The sequence below is a fragment of the Lutra lutra genome, chromosome 6 (genome assembly GCF_902655055.1).
Source record: "Lutra lutra chromosome 6, mLutLut1.2, whole genome shotgun sequence".
In the NCBI taxonomy this organism is placed as follows: domain Eukaryota; kingdom Metazoa; phylum Chordata; class Mammalia; order Carnivora; family Mustelidae; genus Lutra; species Lutra lutra.
Genome location: NC_062283.1, coordinates 61,025,620 through 61,047,780, shown reverse-complemented (window position 1 = coordinate 61,047,780; position 22,161 = coordinate 61,025,620). Strand labels below are relative to the sequence as shown.

At 42.6% G+C, this 22,161-nt stretch overlaps 1 protein-coding gene across 1 annotated transcript in view; it reads right to left on the bottom strand.

Annotated features, from left to right (window-relative positions):
* Positions 1-6,201: 6,201 nt before the first annotated feature.
* SUPT3H (SPT3 homolog, SAGA and STAGA complex component) overlaps positions 6,202-22,161 on the bottom strand; it is a 566,769-nt gene continuing 550,809 nt past the window's right edge. Inside the window, exon 13 of the mRNA XM_047733198.1 lies at positions 6,202-6,479. The gene's annotated coding sequence lies outside the window, so the exon portion shown is untranslated. The remainder of the gene's footprint in view (positions 6,480-22,161) is intronic.

The window sequence follows — 22,161 nt, the reverse complement described above, 5'->3', positions numbered from 1 at the left end:
TAAACCTAACTAAAGAGGTGAAAGACTTGTATTCTAAAAACTATAAAACATGGATGTAAGAAATTGAAGATGACACAAAAAATGGAAAGACTTTTCATGTTCATGGATTCAAAGGACAAATATTGCTAAAATGTCTATGCTACCCAAAGCACTCTACAGATTTAACGCAATCCCTATCAAATTACTAACAGCATTTTTCACCGAATAGAACAAACAATCCTAAAATTTATATGGAACCACAAAAGACCCCAAAGAGCCAAAGCAATCTTGAAAAAGAAAAGAAAAGCTGGAGGTATCACAATTTCAGACTTCAAGTTCTATTACAAAGCTGTAGTGATCAAGAAAGTATCGTATCTGTACAAAAATAAACATAGATCAATGGAATGAAATAGAAAGCCCAGAAATAAACCCATGATTAACCTTTCAATTAACCTTTGACAATGCAGGGAGAAATATCCAATGGGAAAAAGTCTCTTTAATAAACGGTATTGGGGAAAACTGGCCAGCTACAAGCAAAAGAATGAAACTGGACCACTTTCTTACACCATACACAAAATAAACTAAAAATGGATTAAAATACCCAAATGGGAGAACTGAAACGATAAAAATCCTAGAAGAGAGCACAGGTAGTGGTATCTCTGACATCGGCTGTAGCAACTTCTTGCTAGATGTATCTCCTGAGGCAAGGGAAACAAAGCAAAAATAAACTATGGGGATTACATCAAAATAAAAACCTGCACACTGAAGGAAATGGTCAACAAAACTAAAAAGCAACCTACAGAATGGGAGAAGATATTTGCAATCTGATAAAGAGTTAGTATCCAAAATATAAATGATAAAGAACTTATCAAACTCAACACCCAAAAACCAAATAATCTGATTAAAAATGGGCAGAAGACATGAACAGACGCTTCTCCAAAGAAGACTTTCAGATGGCCAACAGACACAGGAGAAGATACTTAGCATCACTCATCATCAGGGAAATGCAATCCAAACCACAATGAGATAACACCTCACACCCATCAGAATGGCTAAAATAAAAAACATAAGAAACAAGAAGTGTTGGTGAGAATGTGAAGAAAAAGGAACCCTTTTGCACTGTTGGTGGGAATGCAAGCAGGTGCAGCCACTGTGGAAAACAGTATGGAGGTTCCTCAAAAAATTAAAAATAGAACTATCCTAAGGACACTACTGGGTACCCCCAAAATACAAAAACACTAATTCAAAGGGATACATGCACCCCTATGTGTATTGCAGCAGTATTTACCATAGCCAAATTATGGAAGCAGCCTGAGGGTCCACTGATAGATGAAGGGATGATGATGTGGTGTATGTATCCAATGGAATATTGTTCGGCCATAAAAAGAAGGAAGTCTTGCCATTTGCAATGACATGGACGGAGCTAGGGAGTATAATTCTAGGTGAAATAAGACGGTCAGAGAAAGACAATTACTGTATCATTTCACTCGTGTGGAATTTAAGAAACAAAACAAACAAAAGGAAGAAAGAGAAGGAGGACGAGCGAGGAGAGGAGAGAGAGAAACCAAGAAACAGATTTTTACCTACAGAGAACAAACTGATGGTTACCAGAGGGAGGTGAGTTGGGGGGGATGGTTGAACTAGGAGATGGGGATTAAAAAGTGCACTTGTGATGAGCATTGGGTGTTGTATGGAAGTGTTGAATCACTGTATTGTACACTGAAACTAATACAACTCTGTATGTTAACTACATTGGAATTAACATTTAAAACAATAATTTTACCCATGATAATTAGTGTGTATCTCTAACTATTTAAGTGTATCTCCATGACATTGCCCTATCTTAAAAGTTTAAAATTAATTCTTTAATATCAGCAATAGCCAGTCCCTATTCAAAGCTTTCTGATTTTGTCTTCCTGATTTGCTACATTTGTTTGTTCAAATCCCGGCATGTTTATACATTGCATTTGGTTGTTGGATTCCTTATTCTTATTCTTTAAAAACTCTCCCATCCACCATCCCCTGTCTTTTAAATGCCATTGCTTTGGTGGAGAAATCAAGGTGTTTGACCTGGAGGAGATCCCACGTTTTTTATCTGGCTGATTGCTTCCTCTTTCTCTTCTCTGATGGCGTTTCAGCAGAAGTGTGCTCCCCTCTGCCAAAGATTATGAAAAAAAAAAAAAAAAAAAAAATCTGGCCAGGAATAGACTCACCCAGGAGACAGGCAAAATACTTTTCTGGAGGAAATCGGAGGAAAAACGAAAAAGAACCGAAAGACAGAGAGGGGATGGAACATTTGGCTTTTGGTGATTACTGACTGTGGTAGGAAAAAGAAATCCTCTGAATCCATGAGAGAGTTTGAGATAATGATGATGACAATGAAGTGCTGTCCTATGAGGACCCACTTGCCGGGTGCGCTCTTGGCGCTGCCTCAGATCCTGCTGGAGAGGAATTCTCACCTCCATTTTACGTGGATGAGAGACTGAAGCCCAAAGAGGTCATTGTCATGCCCCAGAGCAGACAGTGGACCAGGACCAGAACCAGAACTCAAAGCCCAGGAGGTCCTTACAAGTTCACAGTGCCTTTATGTCCAGGAAAGTTCGGCGAGCTGTGTTAGGCAATGGGGTGGGACACTCCCACAGCTGGCTGGAAATCTGCCCTGAGCTGAGCTTCTCTCCGTTTGACCAAGGAAACACTGTAGAAGTTGCAACCTCCATGGGCTGCTGTGTGGCCCTGGGCTTGGCGAGTTGAGGGCTCAGTGAATGAATGAAGCAAGGCTGTTTCAGAGGGTCCTGGATGATCCGCAGGAAGCTGGAGAGGGTGTCATGTTTGTGCACACAGCCCTGGGAGCCAGGGCTGGGGCCAGCGGCCTTGTTGGCTTTATGGCCTGGTGGCCAGAGAGCAGTTCATTGTTTCAGAGGGAAGGGGAGAGTTCCAGAGCGAGTCACCTGGAGGCCACTTAGATCCACCCTGGGAGGTGTGGTAATGCAGGTCACCCTCTTCCCTTCTCCATCCAGGGCAGGTAAAAATGTTAATGTGCCTCCTGGTGCCATCATGTCTGATTTCATGAGAGCTGGACCCATAAGAGAGGGGAAACCTCTCTAGGTTCAGTTTCAGCACAAATTTAAGGCCTCGATTTTCTTCACCATAACTGATAGAGATACAAGCTCTCGGCTGAGCATTTCTAAGCCCCTCGGGGAAAGGTCTAGAACCTTGCCTAGGTCTTATTATTTCATTGTCTTTTGGCCATCTGAAAGTAGACAGACTTGCTGTGATTAGTTGTTTTAACTTTGAGTTTTTGCCTCCATAACTGTTCGGAGCCCTGTTTTCTGTCTAGAATCACATAAGGATCTCCAATCCTCTCCTTGGTTCAATCTCTGTGCCCTCAAACCCTTCTGCACGTCAGATTATCATCTGTAAAAAAGAAGGATTTGATTGGCTGTAAGGATTGAAGGAGAGAGAAACATTCGCATATGTGTGTATATTTCAGATAACGGCATGTGTAATTTCGTGAGTCCTTTTAGTTGACTTTCTCTCCCTCATTCTTCACTACAGAAAGTTCTGTCCCATTCTCTGATTTCCTTTCTCTTACCATCATCAGAACACAGATGACAGGGATCAGTCGAGACCTGGAACTTCTCGTTCAGAAATCCCACCTCGAAACCACAATAGGGAGAGACATTTTCCTCTAGTTCCAGAGACAGCAAACGAGAACCATGCCTGCAGGTTACTGGAGCTTAATTATTAAATAGAATTATGTATTTATTATATGTACATGTTTTTATTACTTTCGTTTTGCCCTAGAGGGGAGCAAAGGACTTCATTCTCTTTCCGTTCTTTTCCTGATTGGCCTTTGGCGCTCATTGACTTCCCTGCCTGTTTACTGCTTCTAGAACGTCTCTCAGGTGCTGCAAGCTGGGAGCAGAAGGCACAACTCGAGGAGAGCGAGGGCTCCTGTGGGAAGCAACAAGCGGTTGCTAAGGAGGGCTGTAGAGAGCGAATTTGTTCAACATCCTTATTCCTGCCTTGTCGAGTCCAATGGCATGTTATTTCCACTGGGTGGGAGCCAATGCTGAGTTCCTCCCCGTTGTATCCAACCTTGAACATTTCTCAGCGATTATGTTTCATCCAGGGATTAGCAGAATGCAGAGGGGAAAAAAACCTGAGAAGGTGTTTGGCACGGGGGCTTAGTGCTGCGTTAGCACAATCTGTGGGCATTCTCGGCTAATTGGAGAACAGCAACAAACAGAAGGGGCTTGGGAGCTCCCAGGAACGTCTCGTCTTTGGTTACTGGAAATGGTTTATTTATCAAGTGTCAGCTTTTTTGTACGTTTTGTTTGTTTTTTAGAAACACCCCCCCACCACCACCAAGAATGCTGCAAATAAGCAAAGGGGTCTCACCCCCTCGTCCTGGCCACACCATCGCTTTGCTATCAGGGAAGTCTGGGAGCGGTGAGTGAGAGGCTAAGAATTCTTCTTTCAGACCTGCCAAGTCTCATCATTCTTGAGCAAACCTTGAAGAGACTTTTTTTTTCCTTTTATAAGGGGACACCCTTTCACTCAGCTGTTAAAACCAGAAGACAGAGCAATTCCCATAGACACTCCACCCATTCCGGTCTTGTGGGCAGAGTCGGGCCGGCAGGTAGTGTGTGTGTGAGGCCAAGGGCAGTGTCCAGAGAGACCTCTAAGTGCCTTGCACCCTCTTCTCTTTCCCCCAGACCTGGCCTGCCCTGCTGTTTCTTGAGCATACAGTACCTCGTGAAGAGGATAGGCTGTCATGAGAACAGGAACATGCCAGGGAGGAAGTGTGGGGAGGCTGGCTTGAGGAAGGCTGTCCTCTCCAGGCCCAGGAGCTGCTGTGCCACAATCTGTGTCCAAACCCTCAGAACCCCAACGTTCTACAATCCTTCTGTGGGACCAGGGGGAAGTGACACCCCAGCAGGCACTGAGCTGCCACCAAGTTGTTCCAGAACTGGAGCTCTGGGTCAAGTTTCTTATTAAAACTCCAAGGCCAGTGATTGCATTTAAATGGTTTTCAGCACACTTGAGGAGTGTGGGAGGTCACCAGCTTATCCTACAAAAACTGGAGGAGGGCCAGTGTCCTGGGAAAGAAATCAATAAGCCTTAGATGTCAAGAAGACCTCCAGAAAAGGGGGAGAAGGAATTCAGGGTGCAAGCAGCAGTTCTGAGGTTGGGATATGCAGCCAGAAGTTGAAGCATGACAGCAGAAAATAGACAAAAGGGCTAAGATGGGGCTTAGCTGGAAAACCCGGATTTAGAAAGAAATAAGAGAATTTGAGTGAGCAAGAGTATTAGAATCAGTCTTTAATGAAGTGTCCAAGAGTGGTGTGTAGAGTACAGTATCTTTCCAGGATTATTTGGCTTGGGGATTCCAACACTGTGCTAAGGGGACACAGAGACCAGGACCATGGAGTCAGGCTTGATTTGGAACAAAGAGCCTCACCCCCAGCTCACTACATGTCCACACATTTCTTCCCACACTGTGCAGGAAATTACTTTTATAAATGCATGCCACCAGGCCGAAGGGGATCTTCTGAGTGGAATATTGGAAATGGCTCGGAACTTGCCATCGGAAAACATGGATTCTAGTCCTCTGCTGCCACTTACTAGCTCCAGGCAAGGAACTGAACCTGCAAGAGCCTCTGGTTTCCTTAGCTAATGCGTTATGTAAATCAAACAAACAAAAAAACTGAAAGAGATTTAGCATTATAAAGACATGCAGTCCGTTACCTACATTTAGAATTAAGAAAAGAAAAGCTATTTACAAATCTTTGGTAGATTGATTGCACAAAATATCCATAATTTGTCACTCTTCCCTGTCCACACCATTTGCAAAGTCACTTTGTAGTTAAAGAAATAGAACTCCCCCCGCCACCCCCCACCTTTGAATCTGGGCAGGTCTTGTGATTTGTTATGGTCAGTAGAAAATGGCAGAAGTGACATGGTACCGCTTCTGAGCCTAGGACTCAAGAGACCTGGTGTGCTTCCTCTCTCTCAGAGATTCCTGCCAACTTTCTATGATCAGCCTAAGGTTGGAGGGCAAGACCATGGAGAAGAGGCCAGTGGTCTCAACCATGGCCATCCTACATCAGATGTAGTCACTTGACTCCCAAGTGTCCAGCCAAGAAGAACACAGCTGCTTACCAACCCACAGCAAACCAGAGATGCATGAGGGAGCCAGCCAAGAGTAGACAACTTCTGGACTCATCAACAATAAGTGCTTTACTGGGTTAAGCTGAGTTTGGGAGTGTTTGTTATGTGACAGTAGCTAGTAGATACAGAGCTTAGCCAAAAATTAATTGGTTGGAACTAATCAAGGGTCAGCTCGATATCTCAGTGAATGGAAATGGCACATGCAACTGGTCACCGAGAAGAGCAATATGGCGGCCAGCCCTGAGGGGCTCTTCTCCAGGCCACATTCTTGGGCGGGAAGATGGAATGTCACATCAAATGGTGTCTTGTTCAGATCTTAGGTGAGTCTGTAATATAAGAATAATATATTAGTGTGTGAGAGGCAGTCTCCAAAAGGAAAACCAATATTTATTTGAGGTTTATAAAAACATTATTGTAACAAATGAATTCTTTCTGTGGAATCTGTTAAACTAATATGCAGCATCATAAATTAATAGTGTGAAGTCAGAATCCCCATTCGTGATTTATAGATTTACCAAATTAACCTGCCAAATTAATATCCTTCTTGCAAAGACAGAGGGTGGGTTCAAATGCCATGTGTCGTCTCTAGTGCAGCCCTTGCTGGGAGGCATCTGGGACTTCGGTGGGGGCTGAAGGGCGGAAAAAAGGAATCAACAGATGCCTGGGGCTGGTGCTAGCAAAACTGAAAGGAGGGTAGGGCTGTCTCCACAGTCTTAGAGATGGGCACTAGTCCGAATCACCGTCCAAACAGAGCTCTGGGCTGGGGTATCTGTGCACAAGTCTGAGCTGCTGGAGGGCCCTAGCAGGAGCCTCTCTGCAGAGGAAACAATCAGGAGGTTGGCTCCAGGGTACTTCTTCCACCAAGCTGAAGCTGGATCTCAATCAGAGGATGAAGAGAGTGGAAACAAGAGTGTCCTGGGGGGAGGGGAGTAAGGATTGATAGAATGGGTTCTTGTATCATCTCAGTGAACTAGAAGGGATCCCTGGAAGCCAAGGCAAAAATGCAGAGTCCTTTAGCACTGGTGAGAATGGATGTCATGTGCTGGCTTGGTTGGGACTGGGTCAAGGACTGGACTAGTTCCTTTGGAAGCCTCTGGAAATCATGGATGGCCAGTGGAGAGGATCTGAGGCATCAAATCCTTCTCTGTGAATGCTGGACATCACTGGGTCTTTGATGGTAGAAAAGCTTTCCCCAAAGGACTTGTGGAAGGAAGTGGAACACCAGTGGGTCTGTGCCCAAGAATCAGAATCCTCTCCCCCCATGAAGATCTAGAGCACCAGAAGTGGGGAAGAATGGATGTGGGGGGAGAAGAAGGCTCGGGGACTGAGGCCAGTGAGGGACAGTGCCTCAAGTTTGTGGTCCCATCTTGGAAAGTGGCACCTGGACCTTATAGGGCTCAAGGCTTCTTTCTTCTCTAGGCCCCAGTGATCCCATGGTTTTATGGCAGATTGATGGAGAACAGCTAGGCCAACCAAACTAGTCTTGAATCTGAATAGAACCAGTTCTCTCTGTAGAGACGATTCTGCAGGCTTTAGGCTGAATGACAATGAAAACAGCCTCCTCCTGAAGCTAGGGGTGATCCTAGAACTTTGAGAAGTTCCAGACTTGCTGTCTGGGACAAAATAACTTCTTCTGTAGCACTTTGTCCCTAGAAGTGATGACACCATTACTACTGACGGTCGACCTAGCCAACACATAAGCCGCGGAACTCTGCCCCCTCTGTATGTTGTGGCCTCATTCCTCCAGGTCCAGTTCCAGGGCTCCTGCGAGTATGCACAGAAACTTGATACAAACCAGAAAAACGTATCCTGTCCGGGTAGAAGAATGACAAGAAGTGCCTCCTCCAGGTAAAGAAATAAGAAACAATGTTCCCTCTGAGTGAAGGGACCTTGCTCTTGGCCGACACAGCTGCTGTACCAGGACACAAGGCTTGGCAAGTGAAGCCCGAGCTGGAAGCACGTGCTCCCATGAACCCCCTGACCTGATACCCCATTCATCCCACTTGCTGCCCAGAACCAAACTTCCTGACACCTTGTTCCGCTAGGTCTAGTGCCCCCTTGGGTCTGGAGAGGGAGGAGCCGAATGGTGAGTGGGGCAAGGAAGTCTGGAGAGAGGCCCCGGGGGTGTGAGTGAGGACAGAAGGAAAGGCTACCTTCAAAGACCCACGTTCTCCCGCCCTGCCAGACTTCTCTGAACTTCTTGCCACTTGCTAATTAAGTGACCCAGGGGACTCAGGTGAGTTAGAGGGAATTCCTGTCTTGCTCCAACAGCTGGAACAAGGCAGTTATTTTCTATCACACAAATGCACGTAATGAACAGAGAAAGAGCCAGCAGGCAGATCAAGTTCCATAAAACAACAACAACAACAAAATAGCAACACAACAACAACAAACCCCCATGTGCCAACAATGCGCCCTTCCATGACGCAGGGAAGATGACAAACCAGGTGTGTGAGACGGGTCCCACGCAGGGACGTATGTGGTCCTCGGAGCAGTGGGAAAAGGCATAGTTCGGCACAAACCGTCCTCAAGAGCAGTTTCATTTCCCTTCTGGTGTAGCTCTAGACCCTGCGGGCAAATGCGGAATTCTACAATTCCTTGCTTCTCAGCACCAATGACATCACCACTCCATAAGGGAGGGAATCACAACCACATTTCAAAGAATCATTCAGTTTTCTCATTAAGAATCTATAGGATCCCCCCCCTCCACCCGCCCAGCAACAGCCTTGCCAAAACAATGTTAAAAATAGGCCCGGTAATACTTTTCACATTTGTAGGCAGTCATGAATGTTTAACAGTGTATATGTCCAGCAGACGCACATAACTTTAGAATTAGGCACTGAATTATATAGGACATATATTTGCCAAAAGGATTAAGAAAAATGAAGCAAAGAACAAACCTTGGGTTTGGTTTACTGAGGGGAAGCAAAACCCGTACTCAACTTCATTTTCTCGAAGGAGGGTGTTTGTTCAATATGTAGGCTATTTGGGGGTAAAATATATGTGAATAAAAGTCAAAAGGAGTTAAATCTGGATAGTTTGACTTCATCAGCTCATATGGTCAATTCTTCAAATTCAAAGGCCTCAATGCTGGCTCTCAAGGTATAGAATTATTTCCGAGACAGACAGCATGCTATGCTTGTCTGGGCCCGTGCCGCTTAGGAAAGGACACAGTTTGGGTTCAGCCGGAAGGGGTTAGGGTCAGAGGGTCTCCCCGCTGCAAAAACGTACTCCGTTTGACAGCCTGAAATGTTAGGCAAGATAAGGCATACAGAAAATGAGACGCTACCTAAAAAGAGGTAATGAAGTAAAATATAATTATAATGATTATAAAAGTAAGGACCACGCATGAGTAACTTTATTTGGGGAGTGACCTGAGTGAGTTCTAACTAAATCACCGGCTCCCAGAGAGGAAGGGCTGCAAAACTGGCCCAGTCCCCCTCTAACGAGTCCTTCCGCAGCTGAACCGACTCAGCGTTTTGGAAGTATATCAAATGTGCCTCCAAGCATTTGAAGAAGGAGAGGTGGATGTCTCCTGAGGTCTCAGCTCTACTTTTTGTTAGTAGTTAAAACCGATCAACAGATGAAAAGGAATTGATGGTTTTATAAATACAGCTCTTAGGTGTAACCATCATAACTTTCTGACTAGCCTGGGCTAGGACTTCTCCATCTCCAGCGGTACATCTACAAATGGAAGTTTTCTTGCTTTTTGGTCAATCATGGGGGTGAAGGTTAATCCTCTTCTGCCCCGAGGCCCGAAAAATTATTTTGACCAAAATGTTTAAGTCAGGGGTTTCATGTAGACACAGCTTAAATGAGTCATTAAGAATTTTATTGGTTAAAGTAGGCATATTTTTTCCCTAGTAGACATAATGACATAACAGTAATAAAAATGTAATATTCAAGTAATTGCTGTAATGTAATTATAGTCTGGTCATAAAGTAAGATTAGGGGTCTGGGATGGCTGTTTTGTGGGTGTGTATTTTAACGTCTGAAAGCAGTCTCGGAGGTGCTGCTCCCGTCCCCCTGGAATGCAAGAACCTTCCATCACATAACCAGGTGGCCACGAGCCCAGCTGGACCAGCATTATCTAGGCGGCCTGCTTACCCCGGCTGCCCTCTCTGGACCCCAGCATCCTGCCTGCTGCAGATCCCTAACCATCACCGTAACTGAAAACAGTGTTCTGGTCTCCCAGAGACCACAAAAGGGGAAATAAAGAAGGCCAGACTCTTCACTAGGGGAGCAGAGGGAGGTCAGGTGCCATCCGGGCATAGGCCACTCTCTGCCCCCACAGCCCGGTAGCTCCCAGTCTCCCTCTGCTCCCAGGCCTTGGAGTTCTGCTTCTATCCATCTACACTGTGCCGGCTGCAGAACTAGCCTCTTCTGACTTTTGGAGGGGAGAACGAGTTCCAGATTGAGTCTAAACAGAAAGAGCTGAATTGGGCATTTACCCAAAGTATGTTTTATCAAAGGATTTGTCATCATTGGACATATTCTTTGAACAGTTATAAATGAACTTCTGTCTGTGTTTCTTATTTAATGGCATGGCCTGATGACAGAATTAAGGCAAACGAAGTGCTTAACCATTTACGAACCAAAACAATACAAACATATTTTCTTTTCTTTTTTTTTAAGATTTACTCATTTATTTTAGAAAGAGAAAGAGAGAGTGAACATGAGCAGGGGGAGGGGCAGAGGGAGAGGGTGAGAGAGAGAATTCTCAAGCAGGCTCCGTGCAGAGCAGGAAGCCTGTGGAGCTCACTCAATCCCAGGACCCTGACATGACGACCTGATGGGGAATCAAGAGTTGGATGCCCAACCGACTGAGCCATCCCAGTGCTCCAATAAAAACACATTTTATTTAATCTATTTTTAAAAACATTATTTATATATTTACTTAAAAGCAAGAGAGAGAGAGAGAGAAGGAGCAGGGAGAAGGGACAGAGGGAGAAGCAGACTCCCCACTGAGTGGGGAGGCTGATGCGGGGCTTGATCCCAGAACCCCGGGATTATGACCTGAGCTGAAGACAGACGCTTAACTGACTGAGCCACCCATGTGCCCCTAAAAACATATTTTAATTAACAGTATCTGCAATTGGGCAGAAATCTAAGAGGAAACCAGCCCCTCATCCCCAGTAATATGGATACATCACACACTATGTCAATTACAGTCTGGGCAAATTGTTAAGCTACTTAGGCTTTTCTTCCTCTTGGCAAATACCGGTCTCTAAGCCCCTGATACCTTTCAATGTCTGCTGAACTGTGGTTCAGTCACACAGCGGCAATGTAGAATGTTTTACAAACCTATCTTCTTGCCAGTATCTGTGACTTTAAATATCGCTGTCTCCTAATGCCCTCTTTTACGCACTTTTATACATCTTGAGTCTGTGGTCTGGATTTCCACAATGGTGAGTGCTGAGTAGAGGCCTCAGGAAGGCGGGGGAGCCAGCTGTGCTGAGCCCGAGGGCGGCAGGGCCGGATGGACAAGAGTTCCTCTTCAGATCCTTCCAGTGAAGTCAAGGGAAAACAAAGTGTGGGGTCTGACTGATCCAGGAGGGGTGTTGGCTTTTACTTGGCATCCACACCCTTACTGCTTGAGAAATGTTATTTTTTTCCTTAAGCTTCTATCTCATTAATCTTGTGTTAAGAGTGGTCTAACCCTATTAGTTGGGCAGCCTGCTTCTGTTCCAATTAGCATATATTTCCATAAGTGTTGAGAGGAGAAGGGGATGGAAGAGGCAGAATTTCTAAACTATTGACCCGGAGGGACTTGTACGAAGGTGTGTCTGACATGAGCATAACACAACCGAAAAAGCCCTAGTAAATGGTAAATTATGGTTGGCTCTGATGATTTATGCGAAGCAGAATAAACTATGATGGAAACATAAAATATTTCTAAGCTTACACTTTAGTCACTCAATACATATATAACTCAATTTTCTTCCTTAAAAAATAGATATTTTGAGCACAGAGACTTTCCAGAGGAAATCCGCTTATTTGCTATCTTTGTGTTCACTCGCGTCACATGTTCCAAGCTTAAAAGTTGAAAATGTTTTGATTTTCTCAGGAGAAAGGGACTGTGTGATGCCCCCACTTAAATATAAATCCCACGATTATATTATCCCTACCATTACATTAAGTGACTTTCCTCTCTACCCGCAGTGTGAAGGGGTAATGTCAGAACAAGCCTTCAATAACCAAACTCATTGTTCAAGTATTGACAGCCCAGTCGCCTAACCAGAAAACGCAGAAGTCATCCAAGGGAGCTTATTTTGGGGATCAGGTTTGTCCCACCTACCATAGGTAAAACCAGGAGATAAACAGGAAGTGCTGAGTGGGCTTGGTTTACTCCTACAGGCACGGAGAGAAATAAAATCAGTGTTTACCAAATGGAAAAGCACAAAGTTGGTACAGAGAGCAATGCTATTTTCATGCTTCTAAAAAGGTATTACAAATAACACAAAGTTTCAAACCTATAATTAAAAACTATTTTAAAAAAGCTTTGATTAAATTCCCTTCAAAAATAGACCTCTTAGGCTAAAGCCAATTTCTTAAAGGGTCTGCCTCCCATCTATGCTGCTTTCCCCTAATCCATACTCTATAAATGTCCCTCTTAAATAACAGACTTCAATGGAAAAAGCATGTCTTAGAGTCATCTAACAGAAGTCCAGCGCTCCTGGGGCACTTGGGTGGCTCAGTTCGGTAAAACATCCAACTCTTGGTTTCGGCTCAGACCATGATCTCAGGGTTGTGAGATCGAGCCCCATGTCAGGCTCTGAGCGGGCATGGAGGCTGCTTGAGATTCTCTTTCTCCCTCTGTCACTGCTTGTGCTCTCTTTTTCTCAAAATAAATAAAATCTTAAAAAAAAAAAAAAAAAGTCAATGCTCCTACCTAACTGAAGAATCCAAGGCCCCAAAGTGAATTTATCAAATACCACGTAGCAAGAGGTAGAGCCATTTAGAAGCAGGGAGAATTTAGGATCCAGGCAAAAGTTATAGATAAACTGAATTTCTTAGTGCCAGACCTAAGGACACAAACCCTGTGGGAAATGGGCTAAATGCATTGTTGGTGTCATTTTGACCAGAAGCTGAAAGGCTGGTCCTATGGGTCCAAACAGGGGAGAATCCCCTCCTCCCAAGTCCCTGTCAGAATCTCTGGACAAGACCCTTTCTTCTTCTTCTTCTTCTTTTTTTTTTTTTTTTTTAAAGATTTTATTTATTTATTTGAGAGAGAGAGACAGAGACAGAGAGAAAGAGCATGAGAGGGGAGGTCAGAGGGAGAAGCAGACTTCCCATTGAGCTGGGAGCTTGATGTGGGACTCGATCCCAGGACTCTGGGATCATGACCTGAGCTGAAGGCAGAGGTTTAACCAACTGAGCCACCCAGGTACCCCCCTTTCTTCTTTTGTGTTAATAGCCTCAACGGAAAACCAAGGGGATTTGCAGTTCTAATGTTGTGAATCTAAGAAAAGAAAAGGACTGAAAAAGGTGACGATCCAGGGAAATAAAGAATAAACGAATGGAAATGAAGATAGATTATTTTGGGCAAGAGTAAGTAATAATATTTAAAAACCCGGTAGGGTTGTCTGAGGTCGGTTAAACTTTAATAACCCAGATTTCAGACCAACGTCAACACTCAAACCAAGAATAGCCGAAGAAAAGAATGGGCAAAGTGCAAGATTAGGCAATTCAAAAAAAGAACATCTAGACATGGCCAATAAACACATGAAAAATGTTTGGTCTCAATGGTATTCACACATGCAGGGAAAAAAACCCTGCGACAATCAGACTTTCCCTGTCTTTAAACTGCTAAAGGCTAAAAAGGGTAATGACACCCAGTGTTGGTGAAGGCGCAGAGAAATTGATTGGTGAACACCGCTAATGAGAATGCAACCTGGCAAAACTGAATGGAGGGACTTTTGGACACATGTCAAGTTTTTAACATGAATATCCTGGATGCAGCAGTGCCGATTCTGGAAATTTACCTTAGAGGAAATTTCCATGACCGGTTTAGTGGATTGCCAATGGGCACAAATTCTTTGCTGCTCCTCTCAGCAAGAGGGAGAGGGTATTTCCCTTCCCCTTTAATCTGGACTGGCCCTGTGGCTAGCTTTGAGTGCCAAATATAGCAGAGGTGGTGTTGTGGGACTTCTGAGCCTTGCCTTAAGAGGTCTGGTGGTTTGTATTTGATCTCTGTTAAATGCCAGTTGCCTTTTAAGTTCAATTACCCTGAAAACTACCATGTTGTGAGGAAGCCAAAGCTCGTCACAAGGGAAAGGAGAGATCACTGAGGCTCAAAATCTCCAAATCTACCAGCAAAGCCTTTTGATCCATCTGGTCCAGCTCAGTGGCCTCCAGACGATGCCATGTGCAGTAGTAGGACCACCTAGTGAAGACTGCATGAACCCTTGGCCCCTCAAATCATGAGAAATAATAAATCACTGCTGTTTTAAGCCACTGAATTTTGGGGTGGTTCATTGCGCAGCAAAAGAGCACTGAAACAGAAATAGGAAGGGTCACCCCATCAGGAAAAGCATTCCAGCTCAAGTGTCTACTGATGAGAGCAACAGGAATAGAGATTGGCCAGCGGAAGAAGGAAGTCATAAATACCAGCTATGACCACTGGACAATTAGGAGTGTTTCTTTCTTACTTTAGTATAATACAGGGATGCCTGGGCAGCTCAGTTAGCTGAGCGTCTGACTCTTGATTTCAGCTCAGGTCATGATCTCGGGGCCATGAGATGGAGCCCTGCATCACGGAAGCCTGCTTAAGATTCTCTCTCTCCTGGGATGCATCAGTGGCTGGGTACATTAAGTGTCTGCCTTCAGCTCACGTCATGGATTCCAGGGTCCTGGGATTGAGTCCCGCGTTGAGCTCCTTGCTCAGTGGGGAGCCTGCTTCTCCCTCTGCCTGCTGCTTTCCCTGCTGGTGCTCTCTCTCTCACCAATAAATAAATAAAATCTTAAAAAAAAGATTCTCTCTCCCTCTGCCCCTCCCTATCTCTCAAAGCAAAAAACAAACAAAACAAAACAAAACAAAACAAAACAAAAAAACCAAAAATCTTTTGTATAAATACAGCATATTTGCTTAGGTATTAAAGACCTCTTTTTCTTTATCTCCACCCCGTGCTCACCTTCCCATTCCCTTGTTAGCTAACATAAGAGGTATTAATAGTGGTTAGCCATGGATCTTTGTATTTAAGTTACAGGATATCAAAGGGGAATTATAATTTAGAGAAAAGAACATTGCCTCCAAATGAATAAATCTTTATATTCTATTTTTTAAAATAAAGTTTTATTTTAGAATAGTTTTACATTTATGGAAAAATGGCAAAGACAATACAAAGTTCCCACATATGGGCCTACCTCATTTGATTGCATTTCATTTTATTGAGATTTGCGGATATTGCGGATTTTACAAATTGCTGGTTTGTGGCAACTTTTCATCGAGGAAGTCTACCCATGCTACTTTTCCAACAGCGTATGCTCACTTATCACATATCTCCATGTCACATTTTCGCAATTCTTGCAATATTTCAAGCTTTTTCATTATTATTATATTGTGATGGTGATATGTGATCACTGATCTTTGATGTTACTATTATAATTGTTTTGGGACATCATGAACCCTATTCATATAAGATGACAAACTTAATCTGTAAATGTTGCGTGTGTTCTGATGTTGATTACTCCACTGAGCAGCTGTTTCCCCGTCTGTCTCCTTTTCCTTAGGTCTTCCTGTTCCCTGGGACACAGTGATACTGAAATTAGGCCACTAAATCCTATGATGGCCTCGGAGTGTTCAAGTGAAAGGGAGGAGTTGCATGGTCAACTTCAAGTCAAAAGTTAGAAATAATACACTTAGTGAGGAAGACATGTTCAAAGCCCAGATCAGTGGAGAGCTATACCTCTTGTCCAACCAGTTAGCCAAGTTGTGAATGCAAAGAAAAAGTTCGTGAAGGAAATTCAGTGCTGCTCCAGTGAACACAAGCTTGGTAAAAAAAATGAAAGAGCCATACTGCCGAGATGGAGCAAGTCTGGTGGTCTGGATAGAAGATCAAACCAGCCACAACATTCCCTTAAGCCAAAGCTTGATCCAGAGCAAGGCCATAACTCTCATCAATTCTGTGAAGGCTGAGAGAGGGGGGGGAAGTTGCAGAAGAAAAATCTGAAGCTAGCAGAGGTAGGTTCATGGAATCTAAGGAAAGAAGTCATCTCCATAACATCAAAGTGCAAGGGTAAGCAGCCAGTGCTGGTGTAAGAGCTGCAGCGTGTTCTCCTGAAGATCTAGCTAAGATCATCCAAGATGGCAGCTATGGTAAACAACAGATTTTCTGTGTAAACAAAACAGCCTTCTGTTGGAAGAAGATGCCAGACAGACAGAGAGAAGAGTCAATGCCTGGTTTCAAGGCTTCCAAGGACAGGCTGACTCTCTCGTTAGGGGCTAATGCAGCTGGTGACCTTAAGTTGAAGCCCAATGATCATTTACCATTCTGAAAATTCTAGGACCCTTCAGAAATGCTAAATCTACTTGCCTGTGTTCTCTAAATGGAATAAAGCCTGGATGACAGCACATCTGTTTACAACATGGTTTACCGAATATTTTGAGCCCACTGCTGCAACTTACTTCTCAGAGAAAAACATTCCTTTCAAAATAGTACTGCTCATTAACAATGCACCCAAGAGTTCTGATGGAGACGTACAAGATTAATGTTGTTCTCATGACTGCTAACACAACATCCATTCTGCAGCCCATGGATCAAGGAGTAATTAGGACTTTCAAATCTTATTATCTAAGAAACACATTTCATAAGTCTAGAGCTGCCACAGACAGTGATTCCTCTGATGGATCTGGGCAATGTAAATGGAAACCATTCTCAAAAAAATTCACCCTTCTAGGGGCCATTAAGAACATTCATGATTCATGGTTAGAGGTCAGAATATCAACATTAACAGGAGTTTGGAAGAAGTACTTGTGGAGGACTTTGAAGGGATCAAGACTTGAGTGGAGGAAATAATAGCAGATGTGGTAGAAACAGCAAGAGAACTAGAATCAGAAGTGGAGCCTGACGATGGGACTGCATTGTTGTGATCTCATGACCAACCTTGCTGAGGAGCTGTTTCTTATGGATGAACAAAGAAGGTGGTTTCTTGAGATGGAATCTACACCTGGTGAAGATGCTGTGAACACTGTTGAAATGACACAAAGGATTTAGAATATTACATAAACGTAGTTGATAAAGCAGTGGCAGGTTTTGGAGGGACTGACTCCAATTTTGAAAGAAGTTCTACTGTGGGTAAAATGCCATCAAACAACATCACCTGCTCCAGAGAAAGCATTCATGACAGGGTCACTCAATGTGGCAAACCTCATTGTCATCTTCTTTTAAGAAACTGCCACAGCCACCCCAGCCCTCAGCCACCATCACCCCGATCAGTCAGCGGCCATCAACATGGAGTCTAGACCCTCCATCAGCAAAAATACAGCTACTTGCTGAAAGCTCAGATGATAAGTAGAATTTTTTAGTAATAAAGTATTTTTAAATTAATGTATGTATATTGCTTTTTAGACAAAACATGATTATACATTTAGTAGACTAAAGAATAGTACACACATAACTTTTATATGCACTGGGAAATCAAAAAGATCATTCAACTTGCTTCATTGTGATAATTCACTTTATTGTGGTAGCCTGGAACACAACCCATAGTATCTGTGAAGAATGCCATATTCCACAGGGAATTTCTCCTATTATTAATATTTTACATTGGCATTGTATATTTATCAGAATGAATGAACCAGTTTTGATACATTACCATTCACCAATGCCCACACTTCATTCAAAGTTCCTTTGTTTTTACCTAATGTCCTTTTCTCTATCAGAATTGCATCTAGGAAACCATAATAAGTATATGTCGCATCTTCTTAGATTCCTCTTGGCTCTGATAATTCCTCAGACTTTCTTTGTTTTTGATGGCCTTGACAGTTTTGAGGAATACTAGTCAGGTCTTTTGTAGAATGCCTGTCAACTGAGAGTCATTTGATGCTTTTCTCATAATTAGATTGAGCTCCTGGGTTTTGGGGAGGAAGCCCACAAAGGTTAGCATGCAGCATGTTATGTGGAAGTATTTTGCTATTGTTTTTATTTGGAGGATTTTAAAAATATGGTTAAAAGCGATATGTATGGGTGCCAAATCGACAAAGCATAGACTGTGGTCACCAGTACTACGTCAACTTGGTGAAACGGAAACCCTTTTTCCAGAATCCCCTTCCCTCTATGGTTCTGAGTTAGAATTGGACAAAGAGAAACTTATGCAAGATTTGGAATATGGAAGTGAAGCAGTTTCTAACCTTTGAAGTTTCTTGTGGTCGGATACAGTTAGAGATGCAGAAGTACTGATAGCTCTAGCATGTTCTCCCTTTCCTCCATTCTGGATGCAGTTCTTCTTGACTGTTGACCAACAGTTGCTCCAAAGTTCCTACCAGACACTTGGTGGTGAACTCACAGGGGTGGTAGTTATACAGAAGCCTGGCTTCCTCCACACCTTCCCAGAAGACATCACTCTGCAGCCACTTTTGGCAGGTGGTTGTGCTTTGCTTCCCAAATTCAGAGGTTGGTGACTTTTTCTCTGATCCTCCAACTTCCTTCCTAGGCTTTTATTTTCCCAGCTCCTTCCACAACTATGTCACATCTGGTTCCTATAATAAAATCTTTACCCCATAATGTACATTAGTTCTGATTCTGTGACTGAACTCAGACGGATACATCAAGATATGGGCGACTAATCCTTGACCTGAGAACAATTATAAAAGCTAGCAAAAAAATAGAAAACAATTGTGTAAGAGTCTTATATGCTGCCATTACAAACTGCCACAAAGTTAGTGGCTTAAACAACACAAATGTATTCTGTTGCAGTTCTCCAGGTCAGAAGTCTGGTATGGGCCTCACAGATTAAAATCAAGGTGTTAGGATGCCTGAGTGGTACTGTCGGTTGGGCGACTGATTCTTGGTTTTGGCTCAGGTCGTGATCTCAGGGTCGTGGGATCGGGCCCTGCACTGTGCTCCATGCTCAGCGGGGTCTGCTTAAGCCTCTCTCTGCCCCTCCCCCTCCCCCACCCTCTCTCCCTCTCTCTCTAAAATAAATAAATCTTTAAAAGAATCAAGTCAAGATGTTGGAAGGCTGTGCTCTTTTCTGGAGGCTGTAGGAGAGAAGCAGTTTCCTGCTCATTCAGATTGGTGGGAGTATTCAATTCCTGGGCTGTAGGACTGAGGTGCCAGTTTTCCTGCTGACTATAAACAAAGAGGCGTTTCCCAGACTACCACCTGTCCTGGATCACAGCAGCCTTACTTCATCTTCAAAGCCAGCCATGTCAAGTCTTTGTCATGTTGCAACTCTCTCACCCACTTTTCTGCCTCCCTCTTTTGTTTCTATTTTTATTTATTTATTTTTTAAAAGATTGATTTATTTCAAAGAGAGAGAGAGAGAGAGAGAGAGAGAGAGAGAGTATTAGTGGGAGGGGCAGAGGGAGAGAGGGAGAGAGATCCCAAGCAGACTCCCTGCTGAGCGTGGAGCCCTACCTGGGGCTTGATCTCACCACCCTGAGATCATGAACTGAGCCGAAACCAAGCATTGGACCCTCACCCAACTGCACCACCCAGGTGACTCTCTCATCTGTTTTTAAAAGCTCATAAGATTAGTTTGGGCCTACCTGGATAATATATAATAAATTTCCTACGTTAAAATCTGTTGATTAGAAACCTTAATTCTATCTCCAACTTTAATTCGCTTTTGTTATGTTATATAATGCATTCATAGGTTCTGGGGATTTGGGTCTGGATACCTTTGACAGGCCACACTTTATTTGTGGCATCAGAAAAAGATCAAACTCATCAGGATTTAAAAGGATGTGAAATTTCCTCCTCTCAGGACATTTGCCACTTAAATGTGAGAGGAAAAAAAGCCATGGAGGAAGCAGAGGTTTAGGGCTTTTCATAGTTTCATTGAGCCAGAGGATGGAACATGAGGCTGCCAATAGCTGAGGGACCAAGATCTCAGAGAGGCGGAAACTCAGAGAAGTAAACCTATAATTCTACATGAAGTTTCTCCTTGAAATACATGTTAACCCCAAAGTTGCATGTGGGTAGGTTGAGAGCAGGAGCTCAGAGGCTAAGGAGGTAAGCAGAAATTTCATCTATCCTGTGGGTGACTGGAGCCAGAAACTGGATTTCAGAGCTTACCAAGGTTGAAGGGCTTGGCAAACAACACAAAACTTTAGCTGAGACCCTAGAGATACTTTCCATGAATAGGAGCAAAGCAGAAATAGATCAACCTTGATTTGACTACACCCCCTTCTATCTATCAGAAATGAAATCCTTTTGGGAACAAATCATCATCCAGAGCTTCTGTACTTTTTCATATACAACGTCTGCCACTCAATAAAAAAATCCTAGTCATAGCAGAGGATACAGAACTAAATGACTGAAAACCAAGAGGAAAAAAATGCAGACAACAGAAGCAGATCCACAAACAACCCAAACCTGGGTGTAATGAGAAAGGGATTTGAACTTTTTCTTTTATTTTCAAGAATCAAACGGTGATTATATAACTAAAAAATAATAAAGAACTGAAGTTGAAAATTCAATACATGGGCTTATCATCTCCATGACTTATTTATTTTATAACTACAACTCTATACTCCTTAATGCCCTTTATCTGTTTTATTCATTTCCCCATCTAATTCCCTTCTGGCAACCACCAGTTTGTTCCTTGTATTTAAGAGTTTTTGTTTGTTTAACAGAATTTCAGATGCAGCAAAAGAGAAGGTTAATAGAGATAAAATGGGTCAGGAAACATCCAAATTGAAGCACAGATAAAAAAACATGGGAAATACAAAAAGACCATAGGAGACATATTGTATGTCATGTAAAGTCTGACATACATGTAATTAAAGTCCTAGAAGACAAGAAGAAATATCTGAAGAAAAGTCACTGGGAATGTTAAAAAATTGATGAAAGATATCAAACCACAGATTCAAGAAATTATACAAACTCCAAAAAAGATACTTACAAAGAAAACTACACATAAGCTAGTCATACTGCAAGGGCTGAAAAATAAAATAAAATCTCAAAAGTAGCCAGAGAAAATTAGACACATTACTTTCACAGGGGGCAACAAAAATGCTGACAATGAAAGTGACAGAAGCCAAAGACAAAGGAAAAATTATATGTACAGGAAATAATGTACATTTTATAATGTATAAAACTTTGGGAACATAAATACATCCAACAATAAGATACAATTAATTAATAGTAAATCAGCCATAGTATGAAATATTCACAAGTAAAAAAATTGGTATAGGAAAGCATTATAACAGGCTACAAAGAAGTATGTACTATATTAATGTAATTTGCATGTGGGTATAATAAAATGTCAAGAATGTTTAATCTCAATGTTAAAGGGCTGTGGATAATTCTCCTGTATTCTTTATGCTTTCCTGAGTCTTTAAGGTTTTTGTTTGTTTGCAAAATGTGTATTCTTTAGGTAATTAAAGAGAATTATAATGAACAAATTAAAGAGTTACAATGGTAAAAATAAGTTAAAATCAAGGAACACAAATTAGTAAGTTAAACAGTTATGATGAGGACAAGACTATAAATTTAAATGCAAACATATCAATAATTAAATGTAAACAGTCTGAACACCTCAGTGAAATGATAAAGATTATAAAACTGGGTGAAAGACCAACTTAATTATAGACTGTCAATGAGAAAGACACTTTAAATATAGAGAAATAGATAAATTAAGAGAATGTTAAAATATACTCCATATAAACATTAATTAATACAGTGAAGTAAATTTACTAATATCAGACCTAGTACACTTTGGAAGATGAAAAATTGCTAGGGATAAAGTGGACATTATTTGATGCTAAAGGAAACAATTAATTAAGACATGTCACTCCAAACTGTACATGCAACTAAAAACAGAACTTCAACATATACTGAA